The sequence below is a fragment of the Miniopterus natalensis genome, chromosome 1 (genome assembly GCF_054644295.1).
Source record: "Miniopterus natalensis isolate mMinNat1 chromosome 1, mMinNat1.hap1, whole genome shotgun sequence".
Lineage (NCBI taxonomy): Eukaryota > Metazoa > Chordata > Mammalia > Chiroptera > Miniopteridae > Miniopterus > Miniopterus natalensis.
In genome coordinates this window covers 10,579,108-10,590,070 of record NC_142081.1, presented here as the reverse complement: position 1 = coordinate 10,590,070, position 10,963 = coordinate 10,579,108, and positions in this window count along the sequence as shown.

Below are 10,963 nucleotides of genomic sequence, written 5' to 3'. Positions count from 1 at the left end.
GTTTCTCAAATTTTCTATGATCTCCAAAGCCCTAGGCCTTTGCATATGTGGTTCCCTCTGTCTTGTTCCCCTTCCTTTCCCACTCCCCGGCCTTGACCTAGTCTTCAGATTCCCACTGAGATGTCATGTCCTCTGAAGCTGTAGCAGCCCTAAGGTCGGGTTCTCACCCCAAGGTCCTGCTTCATTAGCACAGTCCCACTCTCCTCCTGGCCTGTGAGCTCCTAGGGGGCCAGGACTCTCAGCACCCAGCACAATTCATGGGAGAAACTAAAATACATACAATAAAAAAATCTGTTGAATGACTATTCTCATTACTCTCTTGTAACCTCCTCTGCTTCTTGTCTCTGCTTTGGATCTAACCTGCAATGAGTACAGTGCGTAAATTTCATTCAAAATTAATGACAGTTTAAGTAAAATCGAAGCTATCAGCACAACAGAAAATTTCCTGAAAACAAAATTAAATTAACTTTTGAAATTTAAACTGCATGGAATCCATTTCTGTAATTTAAAGCACACATTTTAAAATAAGTTTCTCAAATTTTAGACCCAGTACCGCCTCCAAATCCATCTATTTTCAATTTGTACAGACCCCCTGTCATCATATAGGAGTAAACCCACACGGATGATATGCCTCTCACCCTCCCTCGCAAATTTTCCTAGAAAGTGTGACATGCATTTTTTTTCCCTGCTGGCATAATAATGAAAGGAAGGGTAAATACAGCAAGATTTGCTTCATGCAGCGCTAGTGCAGGAGAGAAAAACGGCTAGGAAGATCTAGAGAATTCTTATAAAATATAGTGTTTATGAACAAAATTGAGTCTCTCCCTACAGTGCACACTGTTGCCTTTGGTAGCTCCTCAGCTGTTAGCAGCAGCAACAACAGTCTGACCAAAAAGGAGAGTTGAGACAATAATTTAGGCAAGTTCCTAATCGGACCCCAGTGACTTTAAAACTGGTACTGGGGGCTGATGAAGCCATGGCTTTATTTTCATTTTGAATATTCTGATGGGCTTTGGTGTAAATACTTTATAAAATATAAATCACTCCTGGGGGTCCATAAAGTCTAAAACAGTTTTTATCAGTTTGAATTTTTAGAGCCAGGGCACCCAATTTGTACACCATGTAGTTCATATTCTGGGAAAAACTCCAATGACATTCTTGCTCAGGAAACTGAAGGAGTCCTGACCCCACTTAGCAGAACTGGCTTCCCAGGTTTGCTGCAAAGGCATCTAGTGGCTCAGCAGGCAAGTCAGGGAACAAGAAGGAAATGAAAGAGAGCTTCAGATACAGAGGGTGTAGTAGCTTCCTAGGGCTGCCGTAAGAAATTTCCACAAACTTGAAGGCTTGCAACAACAGAAACCTATTCTTTGACAATTCTGGAGGCCAGAAGTCCAACATCAAAGTGCTGGGAGGATTGGTTCCTTTTGGAGGCTCTGACGGAGAAGTCATTCCATACCTATCTCCTAGCTTCCTCTAGGTTGTCGTCAATCTTTGAAATTTTTTGGTTTGTAGACGCATCTCTCTAATCTCTGTTCCATCTTGACATGACCTTCCCCTCTCTGTGCGTCTGTATGCATCTCATATCTGCCTCTCCTTTCTCTTCCAAGGATACCAATCACTGAATTTATGGCCTAGCCTTCTGCAAATATGCAAATATCTTATCCAAGATGACCTTAAGATCCTTCATTACATCTGCAAGGACAGTATTTCCAAATAAAGTCACATTCACAGGTCCCCAGGGCTAGGACTTAGGGATCTTTGAGGGAGTGGGGTCATAATTCAACCCACTACCAAGAAAGGGTTCACCTGGGTAAAAATCCTTCGTGCTTTGACCTTCCCAAGAGCTCTCTATATTTTGATCTTCTGAACTTTCTCCTCCAGCCACTTAGGCAAACGCCTGCCTCTTGTCCACAGTGTTTACAAAAAAACCAGAATCTGAGATACCATTGTGAGGAGACCTTAAAAACTGAAAAAGAGAAAAATAACCAAGAAGCAAACAAGGAAGGAAGACGTCCTAAAAATCTAAAAAAAATCAAAATACAGAACTAATATATCATGGTCTCATTTTTTTTACCAAGAAAAGAAAAAGCATATAAATTCATAGAAAACATCTGGAAGGATATTTACCAAAAAGGTAACAGAGATAATCACTGGGTTTTGGGATTATTGGATCTTAAATTTCTTCTTTATGCATATTTATATTTTATAAGTTTAGGTAATTTTAAAACATCTCTAAACATTAGAACTAATCATTTATTAAAAGATAATGAGATCCTAGAATGGCAAAGATTATTCATCTGGTCTCATCTCTCCAAGAGGCAATTGCTCTGAAATCAAGTAGAGAAGGTAGAACAGGAGCCAACCAGCATCTCTCCCTGAATCTCCTTTTATCGCTATGAATTCCACACACCATATCCTGGTGTTTGGTCACTACCTGGATGATCTTACTGAATTGTAGATGTGAAAGCTGGAAGACACAACACAGATCGTCTGGTCTAAACTCCTAATTTTACAGACCATTAAAGAGAACCCTACAGAGGGAGATAGGCTCTCCTAAGACCCTGCGGACAGGTGGGACTTTCTGTTACTGCAGGCGGCTTGTGTCAAGGTCTTGGGCATGGACCACTGGACTAACATGAGTCCTATGTCTATTACCAGCTCCACTTCTAATGAATAAGCCAGTTATCTCTGCCACTATCATTTACACAGCATTTGTGAAGGCTTACTGATTGGACAATTATTGAATACTTGCACCCTATCCAGCATATACAGTGACTATTCTTACATTGTAGAAAAAGAGAGTGAGGTGTGTGTGGGAGGGTTCACTCACTCAGTCCCCAACGCCTACAGTGGACTGACTCCGCTAAGCAGTTGGGAGCCACTGCTAGTTCTGAACAGCAGAAAGATATATTCAAAGATGTGCTTTTGGAAAATTAATCTGGCAGCAGTGTAGAAGATACACTGCTCAGCTCAGCAGCACCAGCTGGAAGACCTGACCATGGAGCCAGCACAAGCCCCCTTTCCTCATTTGGTGGCTCACTTCCTTGCTGCACTTCCTCTTGTCTGTTGGCCCATCTCAGCAGCAGGCAGTTCCTCTGAGTAGAGTATGTTCTGAAAAGCCCAAATACACCACCAGCGAGAGCTGGCAAGGCTGCCAAACTTCCTGTTGAACTAGGTCTTGGGGGCAGAAACCTCATTGTTATTTATACCTGAAGCTGGGCTGTTGTGCATTATTTAATATATTGATTAATTCTCTAATCAAATATTTATTGAACACTTACGATGTGTCAAGTACTACTTTAGACATCGAAAACACAGCACTGAACAGAAAGTTAGAGGGGGAGATAGACAATAGATGCAAAGGAAATAGTTCATGTTAGCATGCGCTGTGAAGAGATATATATAAAGCAGGGCGTGGGGTATAGTCAGGGAAGGACTCTTAGATTGGGGGGTGTATTAGTCTGTTCAGGCTACCATAACAAAATACCACAGACAAGGCAGCTTCAACAACAGAAATCAACATTCAGTTCCAGAGGCTAGAAGTCTAAGTTCAAGGTGTCAGCAGGTGCGATTTCTCCTGAGGCCTCTGTCCTTCGCTCACAGGTAGCTCGCTGTGTGTTCACTTGGCTGTCTCTCTGTACATGCATGTGTCTGGTGTCTCTCTCTACTTGAATCTTCTTATTCTTATGAGGACACCAGTAATGTTGGATTAGGGCCCACCCTAACAAGCCCATTTTAACTTAATCCCATCTTCAAAGTCCCTATCTCCAAATACAGTCACATTCAGAGATACTGAGGTTTCAAGACACAACATATGAATTGGCAGGGGTGTGGGACACAATTCAGCCATAACAGGAGCTAGGGAAGGGCTGTCCAGGAAGGGAGACATCTGAGCAGAGACCTGAATAAGGGAGCAGGTCATGGCCCAAGGGTGAGTCACCTGGGGGAAGCACACTTACCCAAGGGGAAACAAGGAGTGCACTGGCTCCAGGTGGGAGTACCAAGGAGGCCACAGTCCCAGGGCCCAGCAGGGAGGGCAAGGATGCCATAGGTTGACGCAGAGGCCAGCTCATGAGGAACCCTGGAGGCATGGCCAGGACTGAATTTTCTTCTGAATGCCTTAGGAATTCACAGAAGTGTTTTGAGCAAGGCAGGGACATAATCTCACATCTGTTTTTAAGAGATAATTTTAAAATTTGCAACAAATTTCCTGTAGACTCCCAAGAATTCAATGGGAGAGATCATACTGATCGTAAAACCCAGAAAAGTTTCTTGGAATAGTTAAGATGCAGGCCCCAGAGGTTACTCTCACTGACTTTCAAGGGTTCCTTCCCTCATAGGTTAAGGTATCAGCTAAGAATTATTTGGAATACTGGGTTACTCCTGAGGGTTCTCCTACCACATTCAATGATGCTGAGTTTAAGACAAGAGAAACATCTGGTTCAATTTGCATATATGGAAGAACACCGTTTTCTTGAAGAAAAGGTTATGATGATTTGGTCTGTAGTAATTTATTTATAAGGAGTAAAGTTAAATGACATCATATGGGACAACTCAAGTCAGGGCAAACTCTGAGGTGTCTTCCATTTTTGGCAAATGCCATTTCTAGACTTACATTGATAGTAAGAATTTAGGAAAACTCCTTGGCAAGTGGAATGAGGAAACTGAGACAGCTGAACAAACTGGTTGAGCAATTTACAGCCAGATAATAAACCACAAGGTCTCATCTTCCCTAACCAAGGACACTTAGTGGTCTGCATATTCCAGACCTTGCAGGGGCAGACCTGCCTCAGTCCCGATCTCTCTTCGGTGACATTCTTTGAAGGTGAAACTGACTAAAGAATGACCCTGTTCCCTCTATATGCTCATTTTGATGCATCAGCATATTGAAGGACACACCTGGAAAGCTGATGAATACTCCATTCAAATCCTCCCCTGAAAAGCCCCCTAAAATTCCCACCTTTAAGAAACAGATACAAACCCTTGAGAAGAAGGAAGTATATTCTCCTTGGAGCACACCTGTGCCTCTCCTTTTCTCAGGGGTGTGCTTTTGCTCTCTTTCTCCTAAGCCCTAAGGGTCCCAGGGAGACTTGCAACCAGGGGAGCAGTGGGCAGTGGCAGCTCATCCTGGGCTCACCCCTTAAACCTGTTTCCAAGCCCCTTTTCTCTAACCTTTCAGTGACCTAAAGCAGCTGCCTTGGCCCACTTCTGTCACTGTGACTTTTACTTCTCAGTGAGTCCACGCAGTCCCATGTGGCTCACTTCTTTCCTATAACCTTTCTAGAGGGCCAAAGCTTCACTGCCTATGCTCTTTGCTGTTGCATCTTCTATCCTAATCCCTTCCTTTGTTTCACTGTCCCCAGCTTTAATAAACATACTCTCAAAATCACCTGGAATCATGTTGTGAAACCTTTCCTGAGTAAAGTCAAGAACCTACATGCTACAGTCCAGCCTGAAGCAGACCCACTGTAGGCCCAGGCCCTTTCTGGTGACAACATGATGTAATAAGAGAATGACTAACAATTACTTTGGGAGTTTCTAACAACTTGTGCCAAAAGATAGGGATCTCACCCTGGCCAGTGTGGCTCAGTTGGTTGGGTGTCATCCCATGCACCAAGGGATTGCTGATTTGATTTCTAGTCAGGGCACATGCTTGGGTTTTGAGCTACATCCCAGGTGTGGGGTATGCAGGAGGCAGCCAATCAATGTTCAGCTGATCAATGTTTTTCTTCTATCTCTAAAAAAAAAAAAAAATCAATAAAAATATTTTTTTAAAGACTCCAAGAGATAGGCTTTGCCATTGCATCTTACTATGGTATACCTTCTTAAATAAAATAAGAAAATAAAATAAATTTTAAAGTAAAAAGATAGGGATCTCCACAAAGCATTTCACATGCTTCATACCCAGGCCCCATTCTGAACTGACCAGGGTCTAGGCTTCCTAAAGCCCCACACACAGGAAGCTTGCATGACGCTGGATCATACCAACAACCATCAAGATATTTCTTAAGTTGCTTCAAATGGTCATATCCATTTTTACAGAGTATTTATGTTGTACTCAGGTGCAAGCAATGTACTCAGTAGAAACATTCATTGACTAGATTGTTAGTCATTTTCATGAGGACTTGTAAACATGAGTCATCCATTTTCCATCTTGTATTTCCATTAAATGTTGTTGCTGAGGGCTGCCTCCCAGCATCTGTACAGAGTTTCCTCGTGTAGAAGAATACTACAACAATATTATACACACACAGAAACTTTCAACTAATATCCTGATTAGCATTAGTAAAAGTGTAGGAGAGATCAGTTACATTTCAAAAATAACAAAGACTTTTTCAGCCTGTCTTCTTTTTGAAACATAGTATCTGTTTTATGAAAGGGGAGATGGTGACTAGAAAACAAATTTAACTAGGATATGCCATGGAAATCATCTAGAGATAACTGGAAGCAACTTTAATATGACTATGAAAGCTTCCCCAGTCTCACACCACAGGGAGAGAAAATGGACTAACCTATTCTGGTCAGATAATTAGAATTATATATGTGGCACTAAAGTCCTTTGTAAAGTAAATAATCTAACATGGATTTCTGTATCTAAACTGTAGTTAGAACATTTCTCTAAAGACTGTCTTCAGACCCTGGGCCTGTGTGGCTGGCTCAGTGATTAGAGTGTTGGCATGAACACTGGAGGGTCTTGGGTTCGATTTCCGGTCAAGGGCACGTACCTGGGTTGCTAGTTCGATCCCCACCCCTGGTAGGGGTACTTGTGGGACACAACCAATTGATGTGTCTCTCTCACATTGATGTATTTCTCTCTCTCTCTCCTCTCTCTCCCCTCTTCCTTCCCACCCCCTCTCTAAAAATCAGTGGAAAATCTAACCTCACTCCTCAGGTGAGGATTGAAATAAATAAAGATTGTCTTCAGGCACCGTAAGAAACCAAATGCCCTGGGACCACAACACATTTTTCAGCGCATCTTGGCCCTGAAGGGTGGACTGCGAACGCATGAGCCGGAATGTCTCCGTCAAGTCCTCGGTATTTTGACGTTATCCCTGACGGCTGAATTAAAAGGATTGCGCAGTGGTAAAGTAATGTTGTTTCATTTGCTCTAATAAGCAAAGTTAGAGATTATTTATGATAACACAGTCATCAGTGGAATGAGTTCCTGTGCATTCTGAAACCATGAAGCCTCACTCCGAGTCTTACTATTAAGTCCTTGCTGTGAAGAGGTGGCAAGTGTTATTAAGTTGTTAGATTAGCAAGGTTCTAGTGCGTTTTTGCTCTAAGCCAGAGTGCTTTCACAGCTGAGCTGTAATGCTCTGAAAATGCCTACATAACAAGATCCAGACATGGAGTTGAATCCCAAATGGTAAACGGCCAACGGCATTTATACACCATTACCTTGCTGAAGCCATAAAAAGTCAGCACGTCTGAAAAGACACTAAGCCTAAATCCAAAAGCACAGAGGAAGCCAACACAGGAAAGGGGTGGCTCTTTCAATAATAACACACCTCTGCAGGGCAGGAAGGTCGTTCTGTTTTCCAGAGAATACCAGCGTGAACTCCAATCCCTTCTTAAGAAGGCAAGTAGAGAGAATGAACCTAAATTATCCTATTGATGACTAAATGTTACCTTGAGCTCCCCGGAGTCCATGCTTGGAACAAGAATTTCAAGGAAGCACATTTAGCCCCGCTGGCCAAGTGGGACTTGCTGCATATTTGAGTAAACACGAGGTTTCCTAATAAACTGCCTTTCTTAGAAATCTAAACTACTAAAACCCTTAAGTTCAGGGAAATTTGAATTTCTCAGAGAGGCAGGAAAAGGGAACAAGTTGTAGAACAAGAGAGCTAGAAAAAAGCCCAAATGCACCTTAGGGCGTAGAGCTACAGGAGTTTGAGAAATTACATTGACAGGAATCTAATAACGAGAGAGGTACTAAGTGGAAACTGTGAATATGAAATTCAAGAACATAAAATTATTATTTTTTGTTCTCATGGTCGTTATACTATATTTGGAATAATTAGGTAAAAACACAGCAAAAAGAAGTTAATGTTCAAAAAAGGCAGATACTTGAAAGTGTTTGAACACCTCTCCAGAAATAATTTAACCCACTAAGATTAAGATTCCAGATCAAAGGTGGCAAAAATACAGAAAGGGAAGAAAGGCAGTTTTGAGACTTCCCATTCCCACACACAGTTACCACCATGCAAATGATTGATAACTGAGGGTTCCCATAGCAAATAACCCCATTTCCACCACATATAAGAAATAGCATTGCATCACTATTCTTGGAAACACAGCTGGTAGTTTCCATCACTCATGATATGATTGGTCTAGGAGCAGATACACAATAGAGAAAAAAAATGATACAGAAAGATGAACCTTTACTGTCATAGAATCAATCAGCAAACATGCATTGACCACCTGATCCTTTTTAAAATTCTATCCATGGTGTTATAGGAAAATCGAACCTTATATGCAAGAGCTTCATGTGATTTACACAGTTAAGCAAACCTACATTAAATGGCAATGCACATTAATCCCCTCTCTGGAATGTGAGCTAGGGCCACGATGCTGATTCACTTCTGTATTCCAAGGTCCTTACATATTGTTAGAGCTCCATTAATAATTGTCAAATGAATAAATGAATATCAAAATAAAAGTAAAAATATGGCAGTGACTCAGTTTCTTGAGTGATGCATGAGTCATGAACTCAAAGCTATTAAAAATCTCTAAAAGGACTGTGGTCAGCAAGCTTTGTAGGAAAAAACCAGGCTACTGGGCATGCAGTCCAAGGATACAGAGATTCCCAATGCTCCACCTTGAGGTCAGATAATATCCAGTATCTACCGGTGACTGCTTTACTGGCAGCGGAATGAGTGTCAGGTAGTTTTGTCTGCCCTGCATGTACTCTTCCTTTGGATAATAGCATCTCAATTTGCCTTTGTTGCTCTTGATACCCACAATTTAGGTAGAGGTGAACCCTTCCCCCCACCCCAGACATGAAGATGGTCAATTGGCTCAAGCGGGGCCAATCTGAGGTTTCCTTCTACTTGACCACAGCGGTTGGTTTAGAGACACTAGAAGACTCAAGATAAGCCCATAGAAGAGAAAGAGAGAAAGCCATCATTTGGTCACCTGGATATTGCTGTGCCTGAAACTGGATCCACCCAATTCTCTTTGTTACGATGCTAATAAATTCCCATACTTGCTTCAGCAAATTTTCAGTTGGTTTCCTGTGGCTCTGTAGCAAAATAATTTCAATAATACCACAACACAGAGCAACCCCCAAACTAGTCTGCTTCTCAGTGGAACATCCCATGGTGAAAGTAGTTGTCAAGAGAAATAGAACATTTATGGATGAGAGTGTTATTGCGAAAGTTACCTCGGCTCTCTATGCCTGAGTTTCCTCATCTGTGAAATGGGAGTAATCATAAAACCTGCCTTATAACATTACTGTGAAAATTAAATAAATCAACACATGAAAAGTACCACAAATGTTAGCTGATATTGTCATTCCCATTTTTAAAAATTACTGCATCAATGCCAGAGTTCAGCTGCTCTTTGTGAAGGCACCACTTTGGTGACAGATTTGAATTGTTACCATGTTGAACCAACTACCCATGGAGTCTGTTAGTTATGAATAAATTAGTCACTTATTTAATCATTCGAAAAGGAAGTCCACATTGAAGTCTGGGATCTGGCCTGACACCTGAGTTCAAGAGAAGCACCCAAGGATAAACAAGAGGCCCAGGAGGACAGGGTCCTTTATCACTGCAGTGTCCTAGAAAGACCAGGAGGCCAAGGACTCCAACTGCACCTGTGGAACTGGCCAAAGCTCTCCATTCTCTGTGGCATCCACTAGGGAAACGGGTTATTTTCAGAGGAACTGAGGGAAAGGGATGGTGGTAGCTTTAGCTGGAAACTTGAAGCTGTGTTAAAAGAAAATAATCGTGCTGATAATTTTTCCTTCCTGTTTAAGCACTTTGGAGAAGTGCCTTCCCCTAAATTAAACAGGGAAGTTAAGAAAAAGCTGGTTGACATGCCAGCACACATGCCCACAGGCCCACTTGGCCACAGATTTCTAGCACACAGGGGTTCCTTCAGAGGGGAACTGGGCCAGACTGCAATATAAGAATTTCTCTCTGATATGAAACAAAGAAAGAAAAAGAAATTTAGTCATCTCAGTCAAAAGCATATTAAAGTTTTCCCCCCAAACCCTTCGTACTCCTTCCTCCTCCCCCTCCTAGCTTTCTTTTCTTCTTATTGTGGTAACGTGTACGTAATATAAAATGTACCGTATTAACCACTCTAAAGCATAAAGTTTAGGGGCATTGAGTACATTCACACTGTTGTGCTCCCATCACCAGCACCCGTCTCAGAGCTGTTCTCTCTCTCCTCCGAATCTTATTAAACCCTTTCAGCAATAACTCCCCTTCTCCCCCTTCCCCACCCAGCCCCAGGCAACCACTATTCTACTTTCTGTCTCCATGAACTTGACTAATCTAGGAACCTCGTATTAGAGGAATAACACAGTATTTATCCTTTTGTCACTGGCTTATTTCTCTTAGCATAATATCCTCCAGGTTCATCCATGCTGTGGCATGTTTCAGAATTTCTTTCCTTTTTAAGGCTGAATACTATTCCATTGTATGTATGTGATTATCCATTCATCCGTTCAGGGACACTTAGGTTGCTCCCGTGTTTTGGCTACTGTGATTCATGCTCCTATAAACACGGATGTGCTAATACCTGTTTGACTCCCTGCTTGCAACTCTTGGGTATATATACCGAGAAGTGAAATTGCTGGATCACATGGTAATTCTATCTTAAGCTATTTGAGGAACCATCGTACTATTTTCCATAGCAGCTATACTATTTTTCTTTCCCATCAGCAATACACAATGGTTCCAGCTTCTCTACATCTTCACCAATATGTGTTATTTTCTCTGTTTTTTAAAAA